The sequence below is a fragment of the Sturnira hondurensis genome, unplaced genomic scaffold (assembly GCF_014824575.4).
Source record: "Sturnira hondurensis isolate 20B ecotype Veracruz unplaced genomic scaffold, ASM1482457v3 Scaffold0019234, whole genome shotgun sequence".
Classification (NCBI taxonomy): Eukaryota; Metazoa; Chordata; class Mammalia; order Chiroptera; family Phyllostomidae; genus Sturnira; species Sturnira hondurensis.
The window spans coordinates 1,799,838-1,817,082 of record NW_028091865.1 but is presented as its reverse complement, the minus strand read 5'-3'; positions in this window follow the sequence as shown (position 1 = coordinate 1,817,082).

Below are 17,245 nucleotides of genomic sequence, written 5' to 3'. Positions count from 1 at the left end.
TACAAAGGAGTTCCTGTAAGACTAGCAGATGGTTTCTCAAGGGAAACCTTACAGACAAGAAGGGGCTGGAAAGGAGTATTCAAAGCCATAAAAGGCAAGGACCTACATCCAAAATTACTCCATCCAGCAAAGCTTTCATTTAGAATGGAAGGACAGTTAAAGTGCTTCTCAGATAAGGTCAAGTTCAAGGAGTTCATCATCACCCAGCCCTTATTATATGAAATGTTCAAGGGACTTATCTCAGAAGAAGGAAATAAAAAATAGGAACAGTATAATGACAACAAGCTTGCAACCATTACAAACGGAACTTAAAATAGAACAAGAATGAACTAAACAAACAACTGGAATAGGAAGAGAATCACAGAAATTGAGATCATGTGGAGGGTTATCAGTTCGGAAGGGGAAGGGGGAATGGGGGAAAGGTACAGGGAATAATAAGCATCGAAGGTAGGTAGAAAATAGACAGGGGGAGGTTAAGAATAGTACAGGAATGGAGAAGCTGAAGAACTCATATGTACGACCCATGGGCACGAACTAAGGTAGAGGAGAATGTGGGTGGGAGGGGGTCTGCAGGGTGGAGGGGAGTAAAGAAGGGAAAATGGGACAACTGTAACAGCACAATTAATAAAAAATATTAAAAGAAGAAAGCATGTTGTTTTCTCGAACGACAATATCACTTAGTAAGAAGGATGATACTTGACTTTGTTGACGAATAATATTCAAGCCGTTTGTGAGGACGGGAAGTTTTGACACAGTCTGTCAGCTCAGAGGGGTGGTCTCCTCTCTCACTGTCTGTCATTTTGAATTAATGTGAAATTTGGTGGTATCTTTGGAATCTACACTCCTTCTAGAAGTGTCCGTATTATTTTGATGTCGCTGATTTTGTTAGTACAGAAAGTGATGGTGGTTAATTGGGGCACCCGTTGTCTGCCCTGGATGGAGTGTATGGCCAGGCGTGGACACTTACTTGCAGGTAGTCACAGCAGACGTTACTAGTTAGGTGTCGCTCACAGTAGGGACGGTGGCTCGCTCATGCAGGTAGCCTGGGGGTCCTTATAAAGATGAGCAATGTGGATGCGGTGAAGCCACTGGTTTTGTTTCCATCCTCTCATTTTCTTTAACTACAATTTACATGCAATATTATTTTGTACTCATTTCAAGGGTACAGCCACCATTCTTTACGTCTGAGCAAAACGTTTTACACAGACAATTTTTCTTTTTTTTAATACGTTGAAACTGGTTCTTGGGCATCGTTCAGAGCAAGGCATGTGCTGCTTCTTCAACTGTCTTCACAAAGCTACTATTTGCTCATCACGGGCGCATTGTAGAACGATCCCACGGCCTGCTTTGCACACTTTATTCCATGCAGTCCTTAAGGCATTCTGACATACTTACTTATAATATGCTAAATGTGCCCTATTATTAAAAACACTTCTAAACACAAGAGTGATGAAAAGTCAACTTGGCAAACCAACACACCAGAAACGAGTCACTTCTTTGTCTCCTTTTTAGAGTTAAATTCATTTCATTGCTGATTTAACATGAATGAATTTGTTTTTTGCTCCATGCACTTCACATTCAGTATGATATTAGTTTCAGGTGCACAGAGTAGGTATTAAACATTTATACAACTTCCAAAGTTTTTGTACAGCAAGGCTAGGAGTCCCCACCGGACACCATCCATAGTTATTACAATATTATTGACTGTATTTCCTGAGCTGGAGTTGACATCCCTGTGACTATCTTTTTGAAATTTCATGGCATGTAGTTGGGTGATGTTGGTTGATCAGATTATACAAGTTTCGGGTGTACATTCTATCATACATCATCTTTATATTGTGTTGTGCGCTCACCACCCACGCTCAAGTCTCCTTCCATCACCATGTATCCGCCTTCATCCTCTTGTATCTCCTCCTACCTCCTTCCTTCTGGTCATCAGCATCCCGTGGCTTGTGTCTGTCTGTGTTTGTTTGTTTTTCTCATTCACCCATTTGTTGCTTTCAGTTTTCTGTGCCACATATCAGCAAAATCCTATGGGTCTTGAGTTTGTCCGACTTGTTTCACTTGCCTTGATACTATCAGGGTGCATCCACGTCAAGAGAAAAAAACCCTGCCATCGCTAGTCGATTCATGTCTCACACCCATTGAATTTGGGTGTCATGGCAGGTTTTCGTTCTCAAACGCCTTGTATCAAGCAGGACTTTTAGTCAGACATTATTATCTAAATGGATCACCTCCTCCTGTCCGCGTAGCTAGCTCCTCCCCACACCGTTGCCTTCTAAGTGACAAACAGATTTACGTGAACGGCACGGAAAAGAAAAGCAAGTGAGTTAGCTGGTTCTGGGCAATGTACAGGGTTCATTTCACTGGACAACTCGATTTCCGTTTTCATGGGGGAAGGACTTCCGCTCCCACGTCCAAGGCTATGACGAATGAAGGCGTTCAGCAGTCGCTCTGTGAGGGCTGCCGTTCATAAGGCATGCCATTCAACACCAGGTGCCCTTTCTCTAGATTCTCATTAATCGGATGGCACGCTGTAATTTTCAGTTTCATGCTAAAGGTACACACCGTCCATGTAATTAGGGATACTTGTATTCTCCCATCAGCCCCGTGAATAGAAAGTCGTTGGATGGTGTCCTGTTTTCCTGTTGTGATGAATCCCTGTGTCAGAGGCAGAAGGGATAAATACCCAGCATGGAAACTGGAAGGGAATGACTTTGCAGACACTGTCTCCTCGGCCTTATGGTGCACACGAGTAGAGATGAGGTGGAGGGGGAAGATGACTGACTTCAATCTGTTTGGCACGTACCCGCAAGCTGGAAAATATCTACCGGACGGCAAGAAGATTTTATCGCATGTACCCACACACGCCGAAATGACAGAGCGTGGTCTTCTGTCTTTCCTATTTTCCAGCTTTTGCTGGAATATATACTGTGCTTGCTGAGATCTGATTGTTCTCTATCAAGAAGATATACAGAGTGGGGGGAAAATAGGTTTACAGTTATGAACATACTAAGCACAGAGTTTGTTCTTTATTATTATTTATTGATTATTATATCTTTTCTAATCCTCACCTGAGGGTATGTGTACTGATTATTGATTTTTAGAGAGAGAGGAAGGCAGAGAGAGGAAGGCAGAGAGAGGGAGAGAAACATCCATTGGTTGCCTCTGGTGTGTGCCCTGACCAGGGATTGAACCCCCAACCTTTTGGGTGTATGGGACGACGCTCCAACCAACTGAGCCACCTGGCCAGTGCTAACTACTGTAATGTTTTCTATATGAACAACTGTAATCCTACTTTGCCCTGTAATCATTGAGGACTATAGCTAAGTCAGTATAGTTTTATTATTTTCATTCAATTATTCAACTATTGAATAATTATTCAATTATTTTCATTCAACTATTTGACAAGGCACTCAAAGATAGTGCCTGGTCAGATCAGCCATGCAAGCCAAAGGGTAAGGTTCAAACCAGATACATCAGGAAATATGCATTCTTTAATCCAAATCAGTTCTACCACAGGTCAGGTTCATGGCAAGTCTATTCCTCTGTATGTACGCCTCTGTATGTCCATACATGTATCTGTATGTATTGCTACAGGTATAAGGTGTGAGTTCCTTAGATAGCTATCCAATGAGTTCATTTGATATACAGTCTTTAGATAGGATTACAACAGTCACAGGAGAGAAACAAGCAAGATATTTCCAGTTTGCACTTTTACATTACTTTGTTTAAGCCAGCACTCCAATTTAGTTTAGGGCCATGGGTCTGCTCACTTTTAATCGTTTTCGAGCTGATGGCACTCACTGCTGAGAGTCCTCCAGGCTTCATCGAGGAGAAATTGCTCATAAAAGCCGAATTTCTACTGGCACCATTTTCCACCACTTTGGTGAGAAGAAGCCTTTTGTCTGGCCTAATGATCCGTTTGCAGGGTCAAGAAACAGTTTCAATTTTTAACTTTCCATTTGGCTTCATCTTTTAGACATTCTAAAATACACCAAGTGAGAGTCCCTGAGAAGCAAAACTACTCCATTAGAACTTTCACAGAAACTTTGCTCCAAATTACCCATCATCCTCACTTTCTTTTTTTTTTTTTTACCAAACTTGAATTGTCCAACCAATCTTTGCAAAACTCTCCTTAACAACCTCGCCCATCAGAAAACTCATCATAGTGCTTTTCTCAATTTGAAAACATTGAATAAAATCTCCCGTAAATGACTGCTGTGGTTTTCTCCTTCTACGGTCATTGGACAATTTGTTTCTCACCACACACGAATGTCTACATGCCTAGTGGTGTTGATAGTCCCTGCCCCCCCCCAGGTGTGTATTATGTGGCTATTTACTGACAGCTGAATCATATGAGAAATCACACAAACTCTCGTGTTTACTTAAAGTCTATTTAAATTCACTAAAACTAGACATCGATGATTCCACAGTGATTAAAGACAACCCCCTTTGGTCAAAGTGAAACTTGGAATTCACTGTCTTTGAAAACTTTGCTCATATTCATGAATAGGCTCTCATACAACCTCAATATATTTTTAGCAGTCTCCAAGTCTCCAAGTTCATTTCCATGTGTCTGTTCGTGAACACGAGGAGAATAATGTGCTCCATCTGGCACACGTATGTCATCTGGGTGAAACTGCATTACCCAGCATGGTGCAGGGTGAGTTCTGGCACCACGGCAGACCTGAAGCAATGGGGGTTTTTTGGGTTTAGGCCTAAGCATTGACAGCTCATTGAGGAAGTACCTACTTTGCCCAAGAAAAATAGGGTCCTCAGGAAACGTAACCATAGCTTCATGAATTAGGGGAGAAGGGATTTATTTGGTGGCTCAGAGCATTTGGGGGGTGTTCAGAGTCAAGTGAACCCACCCCAAGGTCCACCTCCCTTTAGTCAGTCCCTATATTTCCCAAAGGCATGAGAAGTCAACAGAGACCGCATTTCAGCCCACCTTCAGCAACACTGTTTACAGATTTGCCCTAAGTCAACCGGCAGCTTCAATAAAAGAATATTTTTGTTAGGAGAATAATTTCTAGGTCTATCCATGCCTTTGCAAAATGCATGAGTTTCTTCTCCTTTCTTCTCCTTCTCCTCCTCCTCCTCCTCCTTCTTCTTCCTGCTGTGTGCTAGTCCACTGTATAAATGTACCATAGATTTTACATCCACTGATGGGCACTTGGGTGGCTCCCAGTTCTTGGCTATTGGAAGCAGCTTTGCAAAGACCATAAGGGTGCATATATTTTTTCTCATTGGTGTTTTGGGATTCTTAAGATATATTCCCCAACAGTGGGACCTCTGGGTCATAATACAGTTCCGTTTTTAGTTTGGGGGGGAGTGGCTGCCCCAGTCTGCATTCCCACCAACAGGTCCCTCGGGTTCCCAGGGCAAGTATAATAGCATCAACAATAAAACACGATAAAAAAGGAATAATTTTTGGAAGCTGGAGCCCCCTGGGCTTCTCACCACACCCTGAGACAAGACTCACCATCTGAAGTCACAGTGTTTACTCATTAGCTCTGTAAGGACTTGCAACCAACCAGCCCATCACACGGCAACTTCCCGCCAAACCTTCAGTCCAATCAGCTGAGTGGGCTGCGGTAGCCTGGCCTTCCACCCGAAACCACCTGGCAAGGATTTCCACGTGCCCTCAGCTGCCATAGAGACTTGCATCCTGTCCTGAAGCCCACCTGGGGGGATAATTCATCCTGTACACTCACACTTCTGACACACACACTCACACACACTTTATTCCCTGCCCCCGCCCCCCCCCCTGAACTTCTCATCACCCCGATGTTCAGCACATAAATCATTGGATCCATTACTTCGCTGTACTGATGGAAAACCTTTATTTTGAACAAAAGTGTGCTGTTGCCCCCAAGCAAATAGGTATTACTCATATAAGTCACCCTGCAAAGCAGGTCCACGAGCCGAGTTTTTTCCGTATAAAGAATTCATCATGTTGCTTCTTTCACAAACCAATACATTCAAAGTGTTTGAAAGAGAAGATGGTGTTTTTTAAGGTAGGAAGGTTTGGGGTTTTTTTTTCAACCTTTTCGTTTGTTACAGAAAAATTGAATCAACATATGAATCCAGTTTTGAAATTATGCGTCTGAAGGAAGATTTTATACAACAGGCTGCAGGAGTCACACCTGTAGTTTAGGAAGATTTTGCGAGTAATTCTTGACAATTTAAGACCACGTCCGGCTCTCCCAACTGGTCTGCGTAGCTTTCAGAAGTCAGACATGAATCAGACTGCTGGAAGCAATGATGCCAATTAGCGAAATTCCGTGACATGCTTTACGACTCTCCTTAGAAAAGAAAAGAGATGTGGAAAATCGAAACTGGCCAGGCTAGCTAGCATTCATCGCAGCTCGGTTGGCTGTAGTCACTGGGTACACACATAACTCACACCAGGGTGATGGTACCTGGCGTTTCTGCGAAATAGCCCAGTCTGGACCCAAATCCTGGACTGAGCATCAAAATCGGGCATCCTCCAAACATGTTAGAGTAGTGTCAACTGTGATGATTTTCATTCCTGGGCTTTGAGTGGTTACCTCGTGCAAGAGCTGCTGGGCAAAGCTGTTANGTCTGCGTAGCTTTCAGAAGTCAGACATGAATCAGACTGCTGGAAGCAATGATGCCAATTAGCGAAATTCCGTGACATGCTTTACGACTCTCCTTAGAAAAGAAAAGAGATGTGGAAAATCGAAACTGGCCAGGCTAGCTAACATTCATCGCAGCTCGGTTGGCTGTAGTCACTGGGTACACACATAACTCACACCAGGGTGATGGTACCTGGCGTTTCTGCAAAATAGCCCAGTCTGGACCCAAATCCTGGACTGAGCATCAAAATCGGGCATCCTCCAAACATGTTAGAGTAGTGTCGACTGTGATGATTTTCATTCCTGGGCTTTGAGTGGTTACCTCGTGCAAGAGCTGCTGGGCAAAGCTGTTAGTTCCAACAGGGTTTATTGGGACTGAGCTTAATGTATAACCTGTCAGACATTCCTGAGTTGGTGTGAGGGTGTGCGGGCTATCCCCAGGGAGTCCTGGCGCTCGCTCCCGTTAGTATTCTTCCCAGGGCAAGCTGCTCTTTTTGGGTGTGTTTAGTTAACATAATAGAAAAAACTCGGAGTTTTTTTCTGACCTTGTATGTATATTTCTTATTAGACATTGGCACTCATGTTTTCCTAAATATACAGTAAACATTTTTGCTGGCCAGTTCATAACTGGTGTACGTGGTGCTGGGAAGGGGAACTATAGATAGAGTTAGAGATACATGATAATTTACGTAGATGATAGAAGGTCGATCCATCCATCCACACATACAGATATAGATAGAGTTACATATGAAGTTAGAGGTGCTAGAACGATAGAAAAGTGGTAGATACACAGATCCAATAAGTAGATAATAGTGCCCCTTACACACGTGTACGAAATGAGTTTCTCCAACAAATTGTTGTTCTTTTAATAGATTCTTGCAATAAAAGTCCGTTGATTATGGCACCCATGGAAAAATGCATTTGTGGCTAAGAAACAACAAAATATTATTCTACGTACCACTCAAGAGACTTCCCCTTTGTAAGAGAGTTCTCCTAATTTAATAAACATCCATGGCCTCTGAATCCTGCAACTCACAAAACCCGTAGTCCAATGACCTACTTAAGAAGGCTTTTATATTTAAAACTCTATACTGATTTTTGAGGCCATCCATACGCTATAAATAACTGGTACAAGGAGACTTCGAATGAATCCAAAATAAACTGTTACGAGTCTTTTTTGGAAGATTATTTGCCAAAACCTGGCTATTTCCTGAGTTGTTCCATTAGTTTTTGTATCATGATGTGGCAAGTAAAGGCACAACAGAACATTCGTAGGAGATATTTGTATTTATAGAGGTTCTACTGAGTTCCTGGCATTGCTCGGTTGCCAGGAGACAACCCCAAACAGCATCTTCAGTGTGGGGGGTGGGGGAAGATGCAAGAAGGGAGAGGGGAGGGAAGGGGAAGGAGAAAGGGAAGAGAAGGAGAAGAAAAGGTGAAACACACAGATACCGTTCATGGAAATGATTTAAATTCTGAATCTTTTTGAAATTTCTCTGTCCCAGACCTCAGGAAAATGACGTTTGTGTAGGTCCTCAGTCTTCTGAACAGAATTCTAAATAGAGTATAATATCATAACCCTTCAGGTGAACTACTTTTCCTTAACCTAAGTTCAGTAAAAAAGCATATCATTTTAATCAGAAATTAGCTACATTTGCTTATAAATATAAACGAATGAACTCTACAATATGAGTGGGCATTATTACAGAAATTAAAAGGAAGCCCTTGGAAATTGTTAAAACATATGAGAAATACATATAAATAAAATTCTCGCCTACATTTTGTTGTTTATAAGCCTGAGTGATGGCTTTCAAGTAAAATGCCAAGATTTCTCTAATAGGATACACAATTTTATCCATGGTGGTCTTTAACTCATGCGTTGTTTACCAGAGAAATCCCAAACAGGCATTCAGTACATTTTTTAAAATTGATTTTTAAGTTCTAGCCTCAAACTGCCGATCATAACACAAATTGAGGATCTTACATGGAATAAATAACATTCGCCCTTCAAATTCGATTCACATTTAAACCCTGTATAGAAATGGGGTTTTTTTGGGGGGGGTGTTATGGTACTTCCAACTTTTATTTTTGTATTCCCTGACAGTCCTTTTATTATTATTTTTGCATGCATTCTTAGAGAAATAAGGTCATACTCCTTATGGTATCCCTTAACTAGTTACTCTACCACCTGATTTTCTTTGGCATGTTAATTGCATTTAATTATTGATTAGAGTGTAGAGTCATATTTTTAGCAAAGAGAGTTGATCGATGTGACTATATGCTTCCTTTTCTTCATGTTTTTTAATTTTTGTTCAAGTACAGTTGTCTCCATTTTCTCCCCACCACTCTCCCCTCACCCCAGCCATCCCCAAGAAATGTTTTAATCTTACATTTGGAAAATAGTTTTTTCATAAAATGTATCTAAATACAAAAAAAAAGCCCTATAGACATTTATGCATGTATTGTACAGTAGGTACGTGAATTCCATTTTTTTACACTCCATAAAGTTTGTAGATTTGACGCACAGACAAATAAGTAGACGAGTGGTCCTTTTCATGGTCATTTGGGCACAGACATTTAAGATAAAATTAAGACAAACAACTCTACCACCGTGGTTGTAAGTATGAATGTACGCACCCCTAATATTCGAGGAGTCATGCACACTTTCTGAGGTCAATGGGAACTCGAGCCAGGAGGTATGCCAGTCTTGTGTTCATTGGAGACTAACAAGAGCATCACTGATCACGTGGAGATATTTTGTTTTTTGACTTTGAACTGGAACACTTAAGTCCTAGCACTATTTCCCACTAGGCCTAAATGCACCATTGCTTGTATTATGGGTGCATGGTCGCATTTGAATTGAAATCAAATCAATAAGGACGACGTTGTGACTTGAAATTCAAGTTATTCAGTGTATAGGCACTTCTTTTAGGAAGCATTCGGTTCTTAAATTTTAAGCATGCAAACACCAGTTTCACGTCGGATTTTACATAATCAGCTTAGCTGTCCTTGTTATCAAAGTTATTTGGATTTTAGAACTTAAATTATAATTTGAATTTATAAGCCAAGCAGTGCCATTTGGGATTAGAATTGATAGGTAAACTATTGTTATTTGAAAATGTGGATGTCTATCTGTGCTTCAAGGGATTTTAATTAATAAGTGTCCCATCTTTTTTTTTTTACCAGAAATATGTGAATATCGGAATGTGACTTGAATATGTGCTACTGAATAAATCAAGATTATTTTCAATTGGAATTAGTATGTGTACCATCCCATGTTATGGTATTAGCTTTCGTTTTCAAATTTTAATGGGAAATTCAATCATGAATATGCTAGTGTTATTTAGAAATGAGTATCTGCATTTGATTCCCATTGAATGCAAATTAGTAAGTAGACCCTTCCTGTTTAGGACTTAAACCAGCACGTACACAATTCATATATTATAATCAATTGAAAGTTGAGCGAATAATTCATCAGCGTTATCTGTGTTTACTATAATAAACGCAGTAGCACTTGTCATGGTTGAAATTTCAACCAGAAATTTTATTTAGAAATTTCAGGCTGTTACCTGGAATTAAAAGTTGATGTTATGATCGAATCCACAAATCTACCAGAGTTATTTATAATTCATGTAGATAAGCACACCAGGATTTTTCAGGTTATGGGACCTAAATGAACATTTCAAGTGAATGCACACCGGTGTTCATCGGAGCTTGAAATAATGCAGGTCTCCAACGTGCTTATTTTCAAATCCATTTGAATGTGAAAATTGCCTTTGGATTTGAACTAGTAAGTAAACAAAATTGTTTAAATGTTGAGCTAATACATGCCCCAGTGTCTTGGTTTTTTTAACCTTGTTTGTTTAAGGAACTTCAATTAGAATTTGTACAAACAAATAGAGCACAGTCATTTTTAATTTCACTTCATCAATGTACTAAGATGTTTTATTTAAATGAGTTATTAAGGTAACTGGTGTTATTTTGAACTTGATCAAATAAGCAAACTAATGGTATGTGAAAACTTGCATATGTATCCTAATGTTCTCAAGAATTGAATAGGCGATGTGGAAGAATGCTGGTTTGGGGAGGCATTTTTACACGGGAAGTTTAATGGGAATTCGAACGGACACTTGCAGCAATGCTGTTCGGTTTAGGGCTTTCAAAGTGCGCTGATGCCTTCCTCCTGGGTGTTAGAAAGGTTTCGAAATTTAAATGAGAATTTGCATTGATAAGACCACAGGCCTTGAGAGGAACTTGAACCGCAGAGTGCAAGGGTGCTTCCCATCACAGTCGTGTGCCCTTTGGAATTGTATCTGAAAATCAACCTCGCAGTCAGAACCCATCCTTCTTGGCACGCCAGTGGTATTTACACGTTGCAAATGTGAGTATCGCTTGTCTGTGTTTGAATTTTAATTGGGATTTGAGCTGTCCATGACCCCAGGGGGACACGGGACACACAAATGATGACTTGGGTTTGGGATAGTCCACTCTTTATTGTTTCCCGAAAACCTAAGTAATTTGAATTACTTAGGTTCCCTGTATTCGTCTATCATAACAATACAACTGCATCACCGTCAGTAAATATTAAGATTATAGAATAGTCAAAGCATTTATTGAAACTAAATCATGATATATATACAAATACATTTTATGTTTTCTCTTCAAAGAAAAACAACACGTTAAAAACAACGCTATGTGAAAAAAATTAAATGATTGTTTAAAATTTAAATAGAGGTTAACTTATGACTCTTCACAAGAAGTGGCAAACAGATGCTATTTTATTTTTCCTATTAAAAAATTGACACGTGACATTTTGAAGCCTCTGACTTAATGCCTAAGAGAACTAAAAGAGACTCCACTCGTTGATTTAACAAAGAAAACAAAATTAAACAAAGAACGCAGAGAGGAGAAAAACAAAGGAATGAATTCAGGGCAGAAGCAGATGAGCATAAAATTGACCTTAAACATAGGGAGAAACCGAGAGAGGGAAAGAACATGAGGGGACTCCAGTGAGAGACAAAATATATAAATAAAACCGAGAGGTAAATCCTCTCACTGAAAAGCAAAGTGGCAAAAACAGTGTGAACGTATCACTGTGGAACATTAATACCCGTGTAGCAGAAATGGCTATTAGGAGAGAGATGGTGGGGCTAACTTTTCGCCGTCTGGGTGAGACTCCAATCTATTCACTAATCATGACGTGGATTGACTGAGAACCTTAAGTGCAGCGGGGCGAGACGTTTTTCGGAGGAAGATAGTCCGTTTTGGGACACTACTTGAAAGAACGAATTGAACTGCCCACCGAGACAGGGATTGAATAATACAAGAATGTGAATGTATTAGCCTCTACGAAGAACATGAAACGTTAAGAGCAAGGCAAAGGAGCAGCACCCTGCAACCGAGACCAAGAATAACTAGGCAGGAAAGCCAGAGAAAAACAAGAATCGTGTCATATAACCAAAGCCCATGTTTCAAGAGCAGCCAGTGGACTCTCCTATCAGACAACCGGCCGTGAGGTCATCGGAAATAGTAAACTTTCCTGCCACTAGTTTGGGCTCATGAAATCCTAGGACAACCTTCTCTCTCTCTCAAATCCTGGCAAATGAATCAACAGGGCCAGAAGTTGTCGTCTGCATTCTCTATCCCCAACGTCTTCACGCTATTGCTTTCAGTTTTGCTTGACATTTCCCGAGGCTACAGTCAAGAATTTCAGCAGTACCTCCCAAAACTTATGAACACTTTCTGAACTGATTCCTTACTTCTGAAGTCAGCTCTCGGGAAACCAGTTTTTGTTGTGTTTTGTTTTGTTTTCCAACAGATTCTTTACCTCTGGATCCGCTTCATGAGTTCCCATAGATGGTCTTGTTTGGCACATTTTTTTTTTTACTTCTTCGCATCCATACCCTGTCTGAAACTTTGGAACAAGGTGAAGTGCCTAGTTGGTCTCGCTCCATAAAGATGAGTGAGATCAGGCCTGTTCTCACATATTCTGGAGGCTCCAAGAGGAACACCGATCAAATGGACAGGTGCATTGGGAGGGACTTGAAAGCTGTTCACACCTAAAACACAAGGGCCGTGACTGGGCTGGAGCTGTGCAAATTAAGAACCACCCTAAGCCTTCATGCTGTACTTCATGTTTCACGAGACTGTGAAACTCCACTCCAAGCTCTGGAACCAACACCGTTGCTCCACTACAGGTCACTGCCAATTGGGCTAAAATATGCATGTTTTAGAAGATGCTCATTGAATTCATAGGCAAAATAGAAACAAGGCAACTTCCCCTTTGTGTCTGAGCTCTAAGCGCTTCCTCACGTCAAGTTTTCAGAAATTCTGCGTGCCCAAGCCAGGGAAGTTTGTTGCGTGACTTAAAATCCGCATGGCTGACATTTTCCAAAGGAAAACAAATAAATAAGAAAGGAAGAGTCTGTGGCATCCTCGTCGAATATCAATGAAGCTTTAATTCTTCTTTTCAAGACAAACAAGTACAAATGTGACTGTAGATAAGACATGGCATTTTGCAACTCCAGTCTACTTTCTTTATTGCGACGATTCCTTGAGGAAATTAACTCATATTTGTTGGGAAATTGAGTTACATTATCTAATGAACCACTGCGTAATCTAGTTTCCAATGATGAATTAACTGGAAAATTATCCACTCTTTTTTATCCGTCAGACTTTGACGATACGATAGCCCTCATGTTCCCAGACTCATTTCAAGAAATTTCATGTTAAAAATGTCCAGGACCCACATTGGTTGAGAAAAACGGAAGGCTTGTTAAGAGATTGTAATTGTTTTGTTTGGCGGCCCGGAGATGTCAACATCAATTCTAGATGTACAGATACAAGAGGCTGACAGCACTGTTTTCATTCTTCGCACAAAGGTCTGCACTGCCCGTGGAAAATGCGGAACAGACAGGGCTACACAAAACGTTGAGTCGGGATTTCAGAAAGCCCTGTGGGGGTTTCAAAGCAAGTCCAGTGCACACCAGGGCAAACGTGACTTCACACTGGAGGCCAATCCGCCGGGTAAAATCACACGAATTTAAATAGCCCCAAGGACAGAGGATGTCCCTCAGAAGAACAGAAGCCCGGGCAGCCTGCTGAAGAGGCCCATTCCATACAGCAAATGTTTGCCAAGGCATCGAAGAGTGGAAAAGGAAACGGGACAAGGAGCCTATGAGGATATAAGCCATCTCGGGGAGATATCCCCACCTCCTTGGGTGCTCGATGGTGCACCCAGCATCTGGGTGCTGGTGGTGGGTGTGGGACCACGCAAGGGACACAGTAGGGAGGCATAGCCTCTTGAACAGACAGACACCAGCAAGGACTCTGAGTTCTCCCTGCCTTCTTCTCCCGGGTTCTCCCGTGGCCGCGACACCTGGAGGAAGCCAGCTGGTCAGCGGGCTTGTTCTGTGTGGCAGAATCGAGCATTGCACTCAGTGAAATAAGCCAGATGGGGAAAGAAAGGCCCTGTATACTTTCCCTCACGTGTGGAATTGAACGAACAACATACGCAGACAAAATGGAAGGAGATTCGTGGATACAGAGAATGGACTGACCTCTGTCAGAGAGGAGGGGGCTGGAGGGCGGGGGGAAAAAGTGAAGGGATTAAGCAAGAACAAACAAACAAAACCCCAAAACAAAAACCATGTAGACACAGACAACAGTGTGGGGATGACCGGAGGGAAACGGGTGGGGGAGGTGGGAGAGGGTAAAGGGAGATAAATGGTGATGGAAGGAGACTTGACTTGAGGAGGCGAACACACAGTGCAATACAGGCCTATCGATGCCATCGTCTAGAACTGTGCAGCTGAAACCTATGTAAGCTCACGGACCAAAGTCCCCCCCACCCCACCACCCCAGTTCATTCAATAAAAAGAAAAGAATTCCTAGCACTCGCCACCTCTAGCGGGAGCGTCTGCGGAGAGGAAGCCACTGACATTGGATGTCAGCTCGTAAAGGAAGGAACATGTACCTCCTGGCATTTAACACCACGGTGAGAGCGGCACAGTGCAGGAAGGCACCTCCGCCCTTCCTCCGAGATGCCGTTTTCTCTGAGGTGCACAGAGGAACCAGTCAGAAATTTGACGGTGTCTGCCTGGAATGTAGAAACCTATTAACCTTGGAGGGTCTTCCTCCTCATGCCTAGTGCGTTTTTCGGGGATATTTATTTTTTTTCATATGCTGCAGTGCACTATCTCATGTCACCTCTTCAACTGCTTTCTCTCTTTTGTTAGCTATAATTTGTAGACATATGCAAATTTATAAACACCTGTGCACACACACTTTTACCCAACCACACCTGCAGATGCATTGCCTATATGATCTGGTGTATGTTGATGCATACGTTATATGTAATTATAGTTAGTTATATATTTGATGCGATTATAAATTATGTCTTCTGAAAAATGAATGTAACTGGCCGTGGTTGGTGTGGCTCGGTGGATTGACCACCAGACTGTGAACCAAAGGGTCGCCAGTTTGATTCCCAGTCGGGGCACGTGCCTGGGTTGTGGACCAGGTCCCCAGTAGGAGGAGCATGAGAGGCAACCACACACTGATGATTCTTTTCCTCTCGTTCTCCCGCTTTCCCCCATCTCTAAAAATAAATAAATAAAATCTTTAAAAGAAAAATAAATGAAGGAGTACCTTTTACATTTTTTATTTGTTTATTTATTTTTAGAGATAGGGAAGGGAGGGAGAAAGGAAGGGAAAGAAACATCAATGTGTGGTTGCCTTTCACGCTCCCCTCACTGGGGACTTGGCCCGCAACCCCAGGCATCTACCCTGACTGGGAATCGAACCACTAACCCTTTGGGTCAAAGGCGGGCACTCAGTCCATGGAGCCACGCCAGCCAGGGTGAACTGTGTCCTTTTAAATGTATACATTTTAATCTTTGTTGGTGGTATAAAAATTCTTTATTTTGTAAGGTTTAAGGATTTTAACTAAATAAACACTGTATTGCTAAGAGATTTGCTGAGAAATCAGGAAGCAGAGAAGCTGGCAGTAAAAGCCTAGAAAATATTTTCCCCAGACGTGGGCTAGGAAAGCTGGATGTGTTGGCTTGTCCCAATGTTCCTGTAAAATTACCGGTCAGGCTGTGGTCATTTAAACGGAGAAACAATCATGTTTGGGGATAGGAGGGGGTCAGGGCAAGTGCAAGGACTTCTATCAAAGAACTCGAAAGTGGAACTTGGAGGCCTTTCAAAGATGTTTGGATTTCCTAATGAACACACGTTCACATTCTGAGCTCACCTTCCACTGGGCTGTGTGTATGGGAATGCCATGTCCTTGAGAATCTGAGATCACTCTCTCCCTCCTAAAGTGAACTCACTAAAGACTTCACTCACCAATAAGCTAACTCATTAACTTCAACAAGCAGCTCTTCACGTATTCTGAGGATCACCTTTATGCGTGTCTTTATGATGACTTCAGGAACTTACAGTGAAAAAGGCTAGGAATGCGCATAGAAATGACGTAAACACTTTCCTTTCGTGGATATCACTTCTCTAAGCACAAACACTCATCCCCACCATTTGGAAGGCATATTTCGGCTGCTAATTTTGAAAACCACCTATGTAGACTTGTACTCCCTGTAAAACACACACACACACACACACACACACACACACACACACAACAGCAGATTGTCCTGTGTCATTCTGTGTGTAAACGTTTTGGCCGACAATCTATGCATTCCTGAGAAAAGAATTTCTGGTTCTAATTTTTACCGTTTCCAGTTCACCTGCCGATCTCTCTCTTTAATCCGATAGTGAGGTACCCAGAATGTTCTCTCGGCAGCATTTTTCTTTTTACTAATTGTAAAAAATGTAATTTTTACAATTAGTCGACCTGGAAGCATTTCAACAGTGGGAGTGCTTTGGATAATCTGCCCTGAAACTTTGTTTTAATAGGAAAATTATATTTTTCTTCCCATCCTTCTTCAATGACAGGTTGGAAGACGTAACTAACAAAGATTTTTTTTGGTAAAGATACACCTGAGGATTCGACCTGATTTATGGCAGGAAGCTGTTTACATGAAGAAAACAGGACTTCTGCCCTGGTTGGCTGGGTGTCGTCCTGCAAACCGAAAGGTTGCCGGGTTGATTCCGGGGCAAGGCACACGCCTGGGTTGCCGGTTCTGCCTCTAGTCAGAGCATGTGTCAGAGGCACTATATCAATCTTCCTCTCCCTTGGTTTCTCCCTCCTTTCCCCTCTGTCTGGAATCAACAAAAAAGGGGGTGAAAATAAACAAATACAAAGAAAACAGGATTTCAATAACAACCCAGAAATTTGATGTTTCCACCCTCTTTTTACTGCAGTGTGACACGAAACTCCAGTGCATGTGATTTACCCATTTATTGATCGTCTTGTCGACGAATAAAGAATACTTTCTCCTATTTGTTCTGAATCCTTCACCACCATGGTCACTGAGGACCATTTTCCCGGGAAAGCAATACAAGAAGCGAAGCCTTCCATTTGTCTAAACCCCTCCGTTGCAAAGGCGGGAAAGAGAAGAAGACACTCTGTCATTGACCAATAAAGTTCCATCATCTTTCCTTCTAACCTCACCCGGAAGCTTTTCCTCCAAGTCCCCAGCTCTGCAGGCCCAGAGCTGGGAACGGATGAACTTGAACTG